Source organism: Erpetoichthys calabaricus, chromosome 14, assembly GCF_900747795.2.
Source record: "Erpetoichthys calabaricus chromosome 14, fErpCal1.3, whole genome shotgun sequence".
Taxonomy (NCBI): Eukaryota; Metazoa; Chordata; class Cladistia; order Polypteriformes; family Polypteridae; genus Erpetoichthys; species Erpetoichthys calabaricus.
The window spans coordinates 74,100,289-74,117,574 of NC_041407.2; the positions used below are offsets into that span (position 1 = coordinate 74,100,289).

Here is a 17,286-nt window from a genome sequence, read left to right on the forward strand (position 1 = left end):
TTCTGCTTCTCTCCGTTCACAGTGCGTCTCGTTTTCACAACGCTGTCGTTTCCTCTATTGACCTCTTCTCAACCTTTCTCCAATTTCGCAGGTTGCTTTGTGGCAATCCAAAGACTAAGGCAATATACACGGAACAATGGTTAAAAAAGGGGGACACATAGGTGTCCAGGCTCTTTAAAGCATAAATAGGGATCACTTCACTGACATGTGAGCAAGCCAGGGTACAACTGTGAGACGCGCAGCACTCGACAGCTACAACGTAACAATAATAATTTCCGGAACGTGCTGTTACGTTGTCATTCATTTTACCTACTGTCTTTCTTTCATTCATATGTTACGTAGGCACGTACCTTTTATCTTCGGCAATCTCATTCTCTAACCAGGTCTCGGGAGCTAACCTGCGTAACACTGTCCACCACCCCTTTCGTTATTCCGGCACATTGTTGACATCCGTGAGTAACAACAACATACTAAACTGGAAGGTGCTCTACGCATGCGTGGAATTCGCGGACAAAGATCAAGATCCAAATGAAGATTTTATATAAAGATTAGTTAATTTAAAGCACAACAAGTTGTTTAGTTTGAATGTCTGTGTTTTGAGGTGTGAATGGAGTACTACAGTCTTCAGTAGTATAAGCCTGGAGGAGATTCTTAATGCAAAGCCTATGTTTTAGCTGTCTCTCTACTGCCATCTAGTGCTTCTTCTTCTAATTCATTCGCGGACAAACAAAGATCAAGATCCAAATGAATATTATATATAGAGATGTTTTAGCTGTCTCTCTACTGCCATCTAGTGCTTCTTCTTCTAATTCATTCGCAGACAAACAAAGATCAAGATCCAAATGAAGATTATATATAGAGACATTTCAGCACAAATGCTGTTGTCGCTGCTGCTCCACAGTTTCATGGCACTAACCTTGAAAGACCCATTCCTGGCAGTTCTTAGGTTACGGCAAGTTCGACTTACATTCCATTAATACAAACAAAAGTTTTCTTTTCCAATTGAACTCCAATTCATTTTCAACTAGAGACATTCATGTTTTCTTATTTATAAACAAAGCAAACTTGTTTTAATGTGGATGAATATCAGCAGCCATCATTAACATTGAGGCATAGTATGGCAGCAACAGGAGTAATTCCCTTGCTGGGTAGTGGCCCTTTCCAGGACAGAGTTCTTCACATTAGAGTGACAGATGTAAATCTGCATCAACTTGTATAGTATTTCCATTTCTTTTTATCCCCAAACTGATAGTTTGGATGTATCCCTGATACATTACAATATTTACAACAAGAAGCACAAGAATGAAAACCTGACCCGAAAACCTTATGATCAAACTACTTTGTTGTGCACCAATTAAACCAGCTGTTAAATGTAAACAAAGGTGAACATAAACAAAATTGACATTTTCACTCAATTGTGCTCAGCTTATGCTCCAAGGAAAAAAAGAAGAACACAAAGAATCCCCCATTAGGGCAGCACTTGCTTGGGTATAGGGTAATTATTCATGCTCTAAAGTATGGCACTGCTTCAGATGGTACAAAAGATTAGTCGTTTTACCTGTCTTTGTGGGAACATGCGTTTGACACAATTTGCAGTGCACACAACTCTGTTTCTTGTCAGACTTTCAACAGCCAAAATATCTCCAGACTACCCAATTCCTCTGACCATTCTTTTCAACAATGTCCCCATCTATTGAGCCTTGGGCTGTGTCCGTTGGGGTGTCTTCCTAGGTAATGCCGATTTTTCGTTAACATTATCTGGCATCATTTTCACTTTTATCTCACTTTCACTCCTGACATACTGGCTTGCATAATGCTCTGTGCTGCAGGTGTCAACCTAACCTTTCGTGGCTGTAACTCTATTCCAGACACATGATTGGTTCTGTGTGGTGCTACTCATCATCATAGGCTTTTCGTGTGGTCTGGCAAAACATGGATGGAATGAGTTATATCAACTTTCTATCAACCATGACTTATCCTTCTAATTATCATTTTATCACCCAGCCCTAACTGCCCATTATTAAAAAATACTAGGGTGCTTTGCCCCCTGCTCGCGTCGCTTGCCAACCCCCATGTTTGGTTTTCCGGATACTCACTTTTAAGATTTTTTTTTTTTTCTTGGAATTGTTTCTGTTTCATTAGTTTCACTTTTATTTCAGAACTTCTGTAAAAACAATATTTGTAATCTTGCGAGTCCCAATATGCTGAATCTTTTTAATGAGGTCAGGACAGGTTTCTCTGTTTGGAATCTCAGCACAGATAAAACGATCTACATCATCAGCAGTTAATAAGTTTTTTATTACAAAGTAACCAATAAATGCATGTGCGGTAAACTCCGTTTTTGAAATTCTCAAGATTCATTTGTCACATGCATAGTTATACAGGACAACACGCAGTGAAATGCATCTTGATCCGCTTATCAAAAACTGTGCAGTTAGAAGAATAGCAGATTAACAAAAAGTCATAGATTGAAAGATAACAGTATGGTAGAACATAATAAATAAGTAAAATTATGTGAATAAAGTAGAATTAAGTGTTAAGGTGCAATAGTGTAGTGATTATTGTGCAAAACCAAAGTTAGACTGATGCATAGTTAAATGAGGCAGTTTGTTTGTTAGTGCTACTGAGATCTTAACTTTGTTTTTTTATATTTTCTAATTTTCCTACTTTCATATCCTTTAACTTTCTCCACATGTGTATAGCGCCAACGTTTTTTTTTTTGGAGCCTTTCTAATTTCACTGGTTTCATAGTCTCTAACCTGCTCTGCAAGTGTTTAGCGCCAACGTTTGTAAACGTCTTTATGAAGTTCTACTTTGTCTTTTACTCATTCTCTTTTAATTCTGAGCCGGATTGGACGTGCGTTTTTTTCAATTCCACTTGTTCCAGGCTGATAATTATTTTCTGAATTTGTACCCCGATTATTCCTTTTTTGCTCTTTTTTCTCTCCAATGCATTTGAGTCTCTTTCATTTCTCCGCGCTGCTTTCTTCTTCGCTTAGATGTCGACATTTCATTTATAATGTACTGTCCTTATACGCTTTATATGTGCTGAGAGCCCTGGATCTGTGTATGCTCAAATCCTTCACAAGACTGAATGTTTTGCTGCCTATTGTCCTATTTGATAGATTATAAGCAGGGCGTGTCTTGCAAGAATCTCATGTTCTATGTCATCGCGAGACGGTCCTGGGTCTCTTTTCTCTGCGCTTTTCTTTCTTCTGCGTTTAGTCGTCGACGTTTCATTTCTACCCTATTCATTTCATTTCTACCCTATGCACCTTATACACTTTATATGCACTGTTAGCCCTGGAGCTGTGTGTGCTGCATGACTTCCTTTACACTACTGATTTGTTTTTTTTGATATTGCTTGTAAGTAGGGCGTGTCTTGCAAGACTCTCATTCTATGATCCCGTGAGATGCACAGTGACCGGTCTCTTTCGTCTCGCGGGTCTTTTAAATGTCTTCCAAGAAGATCACGTATCGTAGACTTGCTTTTTGCTTTCCAGGACAGGATTTCTTTTTATAATAGAGAGAAATAATTTGATCCTGTTCTATTAAGTGATCTGATCACCAGTAAGGCTAAACAGAACTAAACAGAAAATTCAATATATTGCCTCCAGTTTTTTTTCCACCCTCAGTGAAATTTATAATAACTACACAGCAAATGAAAGGCAGATGTATGTTGAATAGCATATGGAAAAACAAACTCATACACATAAACCTATCCCTACTAGGGCATGACATCATTAAGTGGTATATCCTATGTGATTGTCCAGCTCTCGGATATATGTTACTGCCAGATGTCTATCAATATGCAAAGTCAGTCGCTAAGTACAGTGCATACTAGAGACCTACTCTACCCTCCAATTGTGTCTGTAAGACAAGACTCTATTTATGGCACAATACAAAATTTTACTGCTTTGAAAGGGAGAGGTTGGTCAAGGAATAATAATCAGGAACCACAATTTAACATGGATTGGGCAAAACATTTAAATTGTGATTTCAAATTTAAGAAAAATAAATATGCAAAAGCCAATAGTACGATGTTCAACACTTTGATTTTCTAAAACTTCTTCTGAATAGTAAACAAAATCTGCCAAATCTCTGGGCCCTTTTTCTAAACGTGACTACGTCAACTGTGCTGGTGTTGGCAAAGTGTCCTGGCAATGATGAACATGAGGAAAAAAACAGCAATCATCAGAAAAGGAAAAATATAGAACAGGTAGGGTAAGCTCTGTTTGTAAATGTTGTGGTTTACCCAAGATGACAGTGCAAGCAGAACATCATCTAATGATAAAAAACACTACTGCATATGAATTTGTGGTGTTTACAATGTTACTTCCTGCTTCCTCAGAAGAAGCAGGTCCCTGCCAAGCAAAGTTTTATAAAATATTCGCTGTTTCACTGCATAGAATACGAGTGGACAAATATCACACAGAAGGAGGTAACATCTGCAGTGACTTACTATATTACAAAATAAACTGTCACATACTTAACTTGATCTCTATAAATACTCACACTTTTGGCAGTGGTCAAAGAAGTATAAAGACAACTAATCTGAATCACATCAGAAGTGATACGTCCACACACATCTGTAGTAATCAAACATGGAAAAGTTACAAAGAAAGCCCTGCAAACCCCCCTTCTGCTTCATGACGATGCTCCTGCTATCATTCCAAAAAGAAATACCCACTCCTACATTGTTCTACAGACTTGGCCATGTGTGACTGCTTCCTGTTCCACAATCTGAAAGGTCCTGATAACAAAGATGTTAAGTTAGAAGCAGAAAAGTGATGGGTAAAATAATTTATGTTACTGCCAAGTGTAAATTTTGAATAAATAATGTTCAAAAGCAGGGTAAGAATTTTATTTGTAGCCAAGGGGAGACTCCCTTCAATCCAAAAACAAACTGAAGGAATTTTATAAGATTGTCATTCTTTATTAAACCTTATTCTGAAATCCTGCACAATCTTCCTGGACTACCTTATCTTACAATATTGCACATAAAAAAAAAAACTAAATTATTATTAATATCAGTACCACATGAACTGATAATACAATATAATCCTGGTATGTATTATTTACACTAACAATGAGCTTTTATAAGAATACACTGGACAGAGCCGACTGTACTTCCTTAGAAGGCTGGCGTCCTTCAACATCTGCAATAAGATGCTGCAGATGTTCTATCAGACAGTTGCAGCGAGCGCCTCTTCTACGCGGTGGTGTGCTGGGGAGGCAGCATAAAGAAGAGGGACGCCTCATGCCTGGACAAACCGGTGAGGAAGGCAGGCTCTATTGTAGGCATGGAGCTGGACAGTTTGATACCCGTGGCAGAGTGACGGGCACTGAGCAGGCTCCTGTCAATCATGGAGAATCCACTGCATCCACTGAACAGTATCATCTCTAGACAGAGGAGCAGCTTCAGCGACAGACTGCTGTCACTGTCCTGCTCCACTAACAGACTGAGGAGATCGTTCCTCCCCCACACTATGCGACTCTTCAATTCCACCCGGGGGGGGGGGGGGGGTAAACGTTAACATTATACAAAGATATTGTCTGTCTGTTATACCTGCATTGTTATCACTCTTTAATTTAATATTGTTTCTTTATCAGTATGCTGCTGCTGGAGTATGTGAATTTCCCCTTGGGATTAATAAAGTATATCTATCTACAGTATCTATACTTTATAAATCGGGTCTGTCAGAAAATCAGGTATGTGACATATGCTATTGAGAGATTATTAGCTGGTTAATAACAACCTGATGCTTGTATTTTTCAAGTCTCCCCTTTTTTGCATTTGTACCAAACAAAAGGCCATTATTTAAATTCAAACTTGAATTCTGAAATAACCGATTAATTTTCAGTTGACAAGTAAAACATCCTCTGTTCTGTTGTTTTAATAAGCCACACCTACATGATCATACTTATTGTGGGCGAGCAGGAAGGCGGCATAAAAAAATGCTTGTGGGACATTTGTGACCATTGTAACCAAAAATGATGAGTGATTTCACAAAGGTGTTGTTTGCGTTAAACACTCGCAGCCCAACTGTTGGGAAAAAAAACATTTTAGTAGAATCTTCCATCCAAAATTGATATGAGACGAGATCAAGTGTTTGAAATGAAGATCGCCTCTCCCTCTTATTCACTGGTTGCGAGTCCGAACTTCAATTAAAAGCTTGATCCTTTTTGAAAGTGCTACATGTTCGTGCACTGCTCTAATTTTCCACAAGTATCTACTTAATATCATTTTAGCCAAAAATGTAGGTGCTTTGCAAGTTTGTTCTACTGACTGCTTAAAATTATGAATATAAAATCGGGCTTCGAATGAAATATGTGAAAATTGTGGATGGTAGTGTGTTCCAGAATCTACCGTATAAAATTCAGACTTACTCTGTTTTCATTAAAAGAAAGTGGAAATCAACAGTACACAAAGAAATACTGATTTCAGAATGTTTATTTTTAGTATCATTTGAAGGGTGCATGGCAATTCTAAGATATCACACTGCAATGGTACTAAAGGTGTTGTAAACAGCTAAAATCACTTAATAAAATTCTTGGCAAATTATCCTTTCCAATGTTTTAATACATGTCATTTTACAGATCTCAAAAAAATCTAGGTATGCCAAAATCTGAAACTGTCCTTCCTTATATTCAAAATTGTATTACATCTTGCCTGAAGAAGGGGCCATATTTTCCTCCAAAGCTTGCTTATTGTAATCTTTCTAGTTAGCCAATAAAAGGTATCATTTTGCTTAACTTCTCACTACAAACATAGAGCATATAATAGAACGGCAAAAATTCAGTCTTGTGCTATTCTGAATTGCTCCTGGCAATTAGTAATGTTGAGATCATGAAGTTCTTTCAGCTTTTGGCAGACCATAAAAGTCTACTATAAACAACTATTACAATAATGGCTTCCATTTCTGCAAGAAGCACTTTCTCAAACCTGAACTCGACAGCTGTAAAATAGTTTTAGGTGTCACATTGTGCATTACTCAGTTTGGACCAGAGACCAAGCATAAATAATATTTGCTAACATTAGCCTTTTTTAAACACTTTGGTCTATCCTTCAAAACCAAATTATTACTAAAAAAACCATTTAGGAAGCTATGGCAGCTTTGAAAGCACAAAAAGTATTGATGAGACATCATTAAAGTGGCCAAATTGTTACCAATTCAATTCTGCACAGTTTTGGAATAGGCTAATTACGGTGGCAGCTGCAGAGAAATGTTTCCAAAATGTCAAAAAGTCTCCTCTGTATGGGAGTATTTCACTAGAGAAACTGAGAAAATGGTTGTTTGTACAATATGTAAAACATAATAACATTAGCTCTATGTACAAACATTGGAAGAGTAATGCTCTCATAAAATAGTACAAGTCAAGACAGCATACCACTGCAAGTAACCCACTTATACATCAGACAAAAGTATTCCTTTAACTATGTGAAGCTGATTAAACTTAGATACTCGTACTAATGTGGAAAGAAAGTTAAAGTCATGGTATTTATTTGGATAGAACTGATAAACAGTAAACTAAATAGGTTTGCCAGCTGCCAGTGCCCCCTTCGTAAGTGACTAAGCAGTAAATAAATCACATTCAATAAACGATCAGGCAGACATGGGAAGATTTATTTTTAAATCTAGTGCAGCTGATCTTACTGAAATAAAGTTTGCAGTACAGCAATACACAGCTGTCCACTCACAGACATGCCACTGCTGAGAAGCTGGCTTTACTGAAAAAACACATACTTTATACTGCAATTCCAACTGCATTGGTTACAAAGTCATTGATAAAAGTCATGTAAACTGTACCTCGTCTGATCCCTCGTCTTAAACCAATTTAACTTGGGTGACCCTACCCAATTATTTAAATAAAATACTGATGCTTTGTGCAAGAGATCCATCCATCCATCCATCCATCCATTGTCTCCCGCTTATCCGAGGTCGGGCTGCGGGGGCAGCAGCTTGAGCAGAGATGCCCAGACTTCCCTCTCCCCAGCCACTTCTTCTAGCTCTTCCGGGAGAATCCCAAGGCGTTCCCAGGCCAGTCGAGAGACATAGTCCCTCCAGCGTGTCCTGGGTCTTCCCCGGGGCCTCCTCCCGGTTAGACGTGCCCGGAACACCTCACCAGGGAGGCGTCCAGGAGGCATCCTGATCAGATGCCCGACCCACCTCATCTGACTCCTCTCGATACGGAAGAGCAGCGGCTCTACTCTGAGCCCCTCCCGGATGACTGAGCTTCTCACCCTATCTTTAAGGGAAAGCCCAGACACCTTGCGGAGGAAACTCATTTCAGCCGCTTGTATTCGCGATCTCGTTCTTTCGGTCACTACCCATAGCTCATGACCATAGGTGAGGGTAGGAACATAGATCGACTGGTAAATTGAGAGCTTTGCCTTGCGGCTCAGCTCCTTTTTCACCACGACAGACCGATGCAGCGCCCGCATTACTGCGGATGCCGCACCGATCCGCCTGTCGATCTCACGCTCCATTCTTCCCTCACTCGTGAACAAGACCCCGAGATACTTGAACTCCTCCACTTGGGGCAGGATCTCGCTACCAACCCTGAGAGGGCACTCCACCCTTTTCCGGCTGAGGACCATGGTCTCGGATTTGGAGGTGCTGATTCTCATCCCAGCCGCTTCACACTCGGCTGCGAACCGATCCAGAGAGAGCTGAAGATCACGGCCTGATGAAGCAAACAGGACAACATCATCTGCAAAAAGCAGTGACCCAATCCTGAGCCCACCAAACCGGACCCCCTCAACGCCCTGGCTGCGCCTAGAAATTCTGTCCATAAAAGTTATGAACAGAATCGGTGACAAAGGGCAGCCCTGGCGGAGTCCAACTCTCACTGGAAACGGGTTCGACTTACTGCCGGCAATGCGGACCAAGCTCTGGCACCGATCGTACAGGGACCGAACAGCCCTTATCAGGGGGGCCGGTACCTCATACTCTCGGAGTACCCCCCACAGGATTCCCCGAGGGACACGGTCGAATGCCTTTTCCAAGTCCACAAAACACATGTAGACTGGTTGGGCAAACTCCCATGCACCCTCCAGGACCCTGCTAAGGGTATAGAGCTGGTCCACTGTTCCACGACCAGGACGAAAACCACACTGTTCCTCCTGAATCCGAGGCTCGACTATCCGACGGACCCTCCTCTCCAGGACCCCTGAATAGACTTTTCCAGGGAGGCTGAGGAGTGTGATCCCTCTGTAGTTGGAACACACCCTCTGATCCCCCTTCTTAAAGAGGGGGACCACCACCCCGGTCTGCCAATCCAGAGGCACTGTCCCTGATGTCCATGCGATGTTGCAGAGGCGTGTCAACCAAGACAGTCCTACAACATCCAGAGCCTTGAGGAACTCCGGGCGTATCTCATCCACCCCTGGGGCCCTGCCACCAAGGAGTTTTTTGACCACCTCGGTGACCTCAGTCCCAGAGATGGGGGAGCCCACCCCTGAGTCCCCAGGCTCTGCTTCCTCATTGGAAGGCATGTTAATGGGATTGAGGAGGTCTTCGAAGTACTCCCCCCACCGACCCACAACGTCCCGAGTCGAGGTCAGCAGCGCACCATCCCCACCATATACAGTGTTGACACTGCACTGCTTCCCCTTCCTGAGACGCCGGATGGTGGACCAGAATCTCCTCGAAGCCGTCCGAAAGTCGTTCTCCATGGCCTCCCCAAACTCCTCCCACGCCCGAGTTTTTGCCTCAGCAACCACCAAAGCCGCATTCCGCTTGGCCTGCTGGTACCTATCAGCTGCCTCCAGGGTCCCACAGGACAAAAGGGTCCTGTAGGACTCCTCCTTCAGCTTGACGGCATCCTTCACCGCCGGTGTCCACCAACGGGTTCGGGGATTGCCGCCACGACAGGCACCGACCACCTTACGGCCACAGCTCCGGTCAGCTGCCTCAACAATAGAGGCACGGAACATGGCCCATTCGGACTCAATGTCCCCCACCTCCCTCGGGATATGGTCGAAGTTCTGCCGGAGGTGGGAGTTGAAGCTACTTCTGACAGGGGGCTCTGCCAGACGTTCCCAGCAGACCCTCACAACACGTTTGGGCCTACCACGCCTGACCGGCATCCTTCCCCACCATCGAAGCCAACTCACCACCAGGTGGTGATCAGTTGACAGCTCCGCCCCTCTCTTCACCCGAGTGTCCAAGACATGTGGCCGCAAGTCCGACGACACAACCACAAAGTCGATCATCGAACTGAGGCCTAGGTGTCCTGGTGCCAAGTGCACATATGAACACCCCTATGCTTGAACATGGTGTTCGTTATGGAGAATCCAATTGTGCAAGAGATGACAGAGCCAATTATACTTCCTTAGAAGGCTGGCATCCTTCAACATCTGCAATAAGATGCTGCAGATGTTCTATCAGACGGTTGCGGCGAGCGCCCCCTTCTACGCGGTGGTGTGCTGGGGAGGCAGCATAAAGAAGAGGGACGCCTCACGCCTGGACAAACCGGTGAGGAAGACAGGCTCTATTGTAGGCATGGAGCTGGACAGTTTGACATCCATGGCAGAGTGACAGTCGCTGAGCAGGCTCCTGTCAATCATGGAGAATCCACTGCATCCACTGAACAGTATCATCTCCAGACAGAGGAGCAGCTTCAGCGACAGACTGCTGTCACTGTCCTGTTCCACTAACAGACTGAGGAGATCGTTCCTCCCCCACACTATACGACATTTCAATTCCACCTGGGGGGGTAAACGTTAACATTATACAAAGTTACTGTCTGTTATACCTGCATTTTTATCACTCTTTAATGTAATATTGCTTTTTTATCAGTATGCTGCTGCTGGAGTATGTGAATTTCCCCTGGGGATTAATAAAGTATCTATGTAAAATTACTTGCTAATCAATGAATCAAGAAACTAGTCAACAGAATCATTTTCAAAATAATCAGTAGTGGCAGCCCTAGTTGTTTTTGTTTGTTTTATACTCTATGTTAGGTGTAATGTTTTTAAGAGTAAAATTTAAATATACCCGCTACCCAGCAGTCTCAGAAGCAATAGCTATGATAAACTTGCATTGCTTAACATTTATGGAGAAAGGAGGTTTCCAAATACTCTGACTACACTAGTCCTGGAACTTCATCAAATTAGTTACCCATTTCACACACTGGAGCATTAGACACACACACCAGAATTGCATCAATCAATGAATACATTTCCTGTTTCAGATGAGGTTTGCTCCAAGAGGTCAGGTTATTGACATCACTGTAAGCACGCATGCCAGTAAGTCAGTGAACTGCCACAGCTTTGCTGACTATCTGCTCAATTTGCCTCCAGCGTCTACCAGTCACATCACTTTGACTGCAAGCTTAAAACAATGTTTGTATTTTCTCATAGAACTATGTGAAAAACATGATGAACTTCATTCACAGATACAGGGTGCGTATTTTTGGAAAATTTACTAGATAAGCTTCAAAAACTGAGCTGTCACATGTGGATCATGTACTATTTTCCTGGACCTTCCCTGAAAGTATCAACGAACACTGGAATATTTTTGTATACATAACCCCCTTATGAATTACCAGACTTCTCCCTAGTTACATACAAAGATGCCTGGGAAGAAAATACTGAAGACTTCTGATTTAAGGTTATTGTTGAAGGAGTTCAGACTGAATCAGAGAGCTTGCCCATTTTAGCATTTAAGGGATAAGCATCTATGAGTTTTATGAACTAAAGTTAATGTGGTTCTCATTCGGTTTCTGCTCAATTGGACATTTTTGGTTCATTTTTAGCTAATAAAATATCAATGCTGAGTACCCAGACTTAATTTCACTTAAGTTCTTTAGCTGTACAAAATAAGGGCAATAGGCTTGCACAATGTATTTCATAGATTATATTGACAATAATGGGGGCAACAAACATTGTTCTACTACCTTAATATACACTACTCATTTACAACTAAAACCTTTATGATCCTTTTAAAAAAAGAAACTATTTTTTTTGGTTACAATACTTTGTCAAATTTATACTGTGTATCCCATGATTCAGATATTGAGTATCTCAATTTTCAACTAATTAGCACAACATTATCTTGTGCACAAAATTAAATATTGTAGTATAAAAATTATGCCATCACAGCATCTTTAATGCTTAAACTTATTTTGATTTTTAGGATCAGGATTGCTCTAATGTTCAGACTAGCAAATTAAAGTAAAGTTTGCATGTTCTCCCCATGTCGGCATGGATTTACACCGTCCACCTATCTAAAGAAGTACATGGAAAATGATACATCAACCGACTAATGGAAGTTGGTCCTTCCAGGGTGCAAATATGGAAGTTTGTGCAAGTGGCCCCTGCAGCAGACAGTGTCCTGTCTATATCTGTTTCCACCTGTGTACTCAGTACTGTACAGGATAGGCTCTGGGCAGTCCTGATGTGGAACAAAAGAAGTAGGTTGGAAGTTATTATGTTAGATAGACCAAATGACAAAAAAAAAAATTGGAACAACCTCATATTATAAAAGAATCCACAATATCTGGGCTTAAATCCTATAATCAAGCGATTAGCTCTCAAGCTCAACATGAGAAAAACTCAGTTCACTAAGCAGTATGAATAAAAACATAAGAAGAAATGTGACCAAAAGAATATTGCATCAAGATGTAAATTAAGTCTAAGATGAAATGATCTACTATTATTACTCTTTATTACTTCTAGATGTCACCATGGCCCGTTTCAAAAAGTTAAACCACAGCTTTGATGAGAGATTATGGCATGGCCTAAAAGGTTTTTTTTTTTTGTTTTTTTTCTCCTAAAGCATACTGTCAAAATAAGTCATGAAACCCATTTGTCGCTGTTCAAAGCTTACAATTGTGATATTCTGCATAACACGATGTGATCATTGTATGGCAGGACAGCGGTACACCGTTTAACTATAAACAACCATATTATTATAAATGTACTGAACATTGAGCATAATAAGAATAAAAGTGTACATCTGAAAACTAAGGGAGTTGTGAAGTTAAAAACAAAGTTTTGAAATACACACTCAACTATCTAGGCAATGGCAAAGAGTAAAAGTACATTTTAAAACTAGCATCCAAAGAAAAAATTAAACATATACACTAACAGCATACTACGAAATGTTTGCTATAAAGAGTCATGAAACTAGTTTAATGTTTAGAAGCATATGGCATGTAACCATCAGGTTATGAAGATACATGTCTAATCATATACAAAATCTTTCAAATGAAGACATTACTCTTTCCATTTTTACAAGATTTGAATCAGTAATAAACTGGCTGCACAGTCCACTGCAGTGTTCTTTGAAAAACGTATAAAATAAACTTTGCGAACATAAGATGTTGTGCCATTAACCACATATCTAAACTCTTAACAGTATTAAAGTAACAGAATTGTACTTTCTGTTTCCTGTGATAAGGTGAACTGTACATGTTAAAGTAACTATAAAACAGCAAATATTTCTTGGAATTTAACCTAATTAACTTCCTCTGGGGTTAATTTACTTTGTCAACCTGCTTTAAGCACTTTTGCCAACACTAACCTGATGTGATCTACATCACAGCAAATGTCACAAAGAAAGCTTGATACCCAGCGTTTAGTCTCTGTAGCTAAAGCAACGCAACGCGGTAATTGGGTCATTTAAAGAGACCTCCACTTTGATAGCAGGGACAATTAAATGTTTGTTCACATACACTCGCCAAAGCTTACCTTTCACCTTACTAAATCAGACTAAAATTATCTTAACAACCCACACGCTCCCCCCACTTTCAAACACTTACTACTCCCTCATAATCTTCATTACCTGGAGGCGATAAGGCCGTGCATATGCTAAATAATTCAGTAAAAAAAAATAACATACGCTTAATGTGAATACCTAACCACATTATACGAACTTCTTTTACTGTTTACTTTTTAAAGATTTCACTCATGCGCTACATACTACATGTAGGTATAAATACGGCGTACTTCGCAACTAGGAGACGGTGCCGTAACCTAAAAGCTAGGCCAAGGCAATGCTAATTCAGGTTTTCTTAATTTAACGGGAAAGAAATGATTTTTTTACTTTCTATTTTACACAAAGTTTTAAAAAATCAGCTGAATGATCCAAAACTACACACCCCACGTAATTTATTAAGTTATTCAATTACTTACAACTCACATTGACGCACGACCTAGCACGCTCACTTTATAATGATTACAAATCAAACAAAAACTTCAATAAAATCCACCGATTAAACATGGGTTGTTGGGCCGAAAAGGGCAGTTCAAAGATCATGAATTTTAAAACAAAAAGGTTACCTACTTTCAGTTTAAACGCGGATCGTTTGGTTTTCGCCCGCCTGTCGACACTTGTCATCCACACGGTCCGCCACTAGTTGACGTCGAACACCGAAAAGGGTTTTGTGGGTATTTTTTATTTATATTTTATCTCATATAACCTGCAGATACCTTTATTAATACTCCTGCAGTACGATGCAAAACAGTACCTCTAAATGAAACAAAAAGTCCGGATGCCTTTTTTCAACGTCTACAATGACTGAGAAGATAGAGGTCGAATTTCCTTCCTGTTTTTTTCTGTCAAACAAGTTGCATATGACGCAATTGGCCCCGCCTACTACCCTCTTAAAGGCAGAGTCCTTTTAACGCGCCATTGTGGGCCAATGAGAAAGAAAAGAAAAGAAACGAAACGAAACCAAACCCCAAAGAGAAGGAAGACCACAAAATGGCATCTCTCTACAGTGCTGCATACAGGTGAAATATCCTAACCAGACCATATAGTGGAATTTCACATTTTTGGATATTCTTGAAAATCAATTCCTATGAATTGAAGTGCTGCTTTTTTCCTGATGAGTTTTAGTTAAATGCTTTTCAAATCCTTTATGTTCTTGTTTAGAAAACTTTACAACAGTCTGATCTGCATTTTTAGGAACACATTTACTGAAAAAATATTGCAGTATTTCACTTAAGAACTGGATCATTTCGGAATATTTATGTTATTTCGCAAAGATACTGCCTGCTGCTGTTGTTATCATTTTACATCCGTGTACTTCACTCGTCAAATGCAGGGGTAATCCGCTCTTGTCCTGGAGTTTCGCTTATATTTTATATTTAGAACTAATTTATTTACTACTAAAGCTATATATTTTAGGGGTTTAGTTTTAGTTAACTCATTTGTTATAATTCAGAACATTTATATGTGCCTGTTTTAGTTTTAAATAGCTGCATCAAGGTTTTATTGCCTGTTGTCTTATCCATAATAATGAGGTGCAAATGACAAATGAAACACCAGCTCTCCTGCTAAAGTGCTCCCATGTGTATATTCATCATGAAGTATCTGTGTTAATACAATGTTTTGAAATAAATGAGAGAGAAGGAGAGAACCAAAAGGTACAAGTCTGTTCCAGACCACAAAACATGCATAATTTTCTCAGAAAACCAAAAATATACAATGTGCTAATGATTTGTCATGGAAGAACGAAAACACTGAAAAGCATTTGATTGAGTACCAAGTTTTATTATCTGCTAGGCCTGGCTTCTAATTATGAAATTAGCTGAATGAAAACCTGCAGCCACTGTGGACCTCCAGGACCAAAGTTGAGTACCCTGGTCTAGTGTTAAGTATTGTCAGAGAAATTAAGCACATGTATAGCTTGCAACCAAGTGATAAGAACTGAAAAAAAAGCTATAAGTATAAATTTTGTTTTAGTCAGGTTAAAGTTTAGTAAGTTTACCATAATTGTTTTAACACAGGCAGAGTGGTAGTGCGTAGGTGTCGCTCTAGCAGTGACCCTGCTTCACTGTGCGCTTTAACACTGAATACTGGAAATATGTTAGTAGTCATTTAACAATAAAGAGAAAACGTTTAGTCCATCATGTTGTGAAGTAAATAACATCCATTCTCATTTGACCCCCCCCCCCCCCCCCACACACACACACACACACCTGGGCCCCTGAATGTTCATTGTATGAATACTGGCCACTTCCCCACCAGATCATACCACTTCTAAATACTGTATCTATTTTCAAGTAACTGGATTAAAACTAAACTGATACTTTATTTATAGCTTTCAGTTATTGGATTGCAAGCATCACACTCTTTTCTGAATGATTGTACCGTGGTGCCCTACACGGGACCATTTTACTGTTTAACACGTTTGCATCTTGCCTTACACCCAGTGCTGCTGCAATGATTACTGGCTCCCTGTGAGCCAAAACTCTGCAGATTAGATTTATCTTTCAGCACATGACGGATTAAATGTACAGTATAATTGTAACGTTTTTTCAGTTCTTTTCTCATGATTACATGCTTTTTTTCTGAGTGTTGGGAATAACCTTCTGTGGAAAAGAATAAAAGAGATTCAAAAAGAAAAAAGTTGTGTGAAATTACAAGATAAAAACATCTCCCAAGCAAACCCTGTGACGAACAATAATAAGACATAAATGATGAAAGTGACTAAATGGATCCTGTGTGACTAATCAAAAATGTAATTGTTTGACAACTGGACTGAAAAAAATGTAACAAGTAGATTAAATTCCCTTCATCACTACTCTTCAGGTAATCAGCCACCCACAAGCTTAGTGACCAAAAGCTATTTCCAGATGTTGAGGTCAGAGTGACAGGTAATACTTCTAAACACATTTACATTATAAAATGCTATACAAAATGGAGTAATTCAAAGTATTTTCTCTTTCTCATTCTCAGATTTTATTTCACAATTTAACAAAACTACCTCACCCACCACTATCTCACTACAATTGCCTTTTTACTACATTAACCATCTAACATACATTAAATGCATCCATTCATTTACTGAACCCATTTAAAGGTTTTGGAGTGCTGATGATTATCTCAGGTTTTAAATGCAGAAATTAGTGTCTGGTCTCAAATTACCTTGACATATGGGACCATGCAGTTTAACATCACATTGTGTATAACTGTATTGTAAAATAGGTGACAGAATATGTGTAAATCAGTTATGTAAGAACAAATTGACAACGCATAAAAATAAAATTTTATTTATAATGAGCTGATGCACTGGAACTATTTTTACAGTTGGTTTCAACCTTGCGTTACACCATGCTGTTGAGGTATGTACTAGCTCCTTGTAGTAATAGGAGTGTTGAAATTGTTCCATGTATAGAGTACAGTGAAGTTCTTTTAAAGTTTGAATAAACAGGATAGGTGTCATGGTCTGCTGCGAGTCTTGCCCTGGCTTTTTGTTTTTATGTTTTGTTTTCCTCTGTCTTTTTTTAAAATTGACAGTTTTGGTTCTGTCTTTGTTAATTGTTTTGTG

The 17,286-nt window shown here is 39.8% G+C and overlaps 1 protein-coding gene across 5 annotated transcripts in view; it reads right to left on the minus strand.

Annotated features, from left to right (window-relative positions):
- The window catches only part of thrap3a (thyroid hormone receptor associated protein 3a), a 74,274-nt gene extending 59,693 nt beyond the window's left edge, over positions 1-14,581 (minus strand). Inside the window, exon 1 of one of the 5 annotated variants that reach the window (XR_007933501.1) lies at positions 14,295-14,581. The gene's annotated coding sequence lies outside the window, so the exon portion shown is untranslated. The remainder of the gene's footprint in view (positions 1-14,294) is intronic. The other 4 variants (XM_051919079.1, XM_028819832.2, XM_028819836.2 and 1 more) reach the window with 4 other exon arrangements.
- Positions 14,582-17,286: the final 2,705 nt, after the last annotated feature.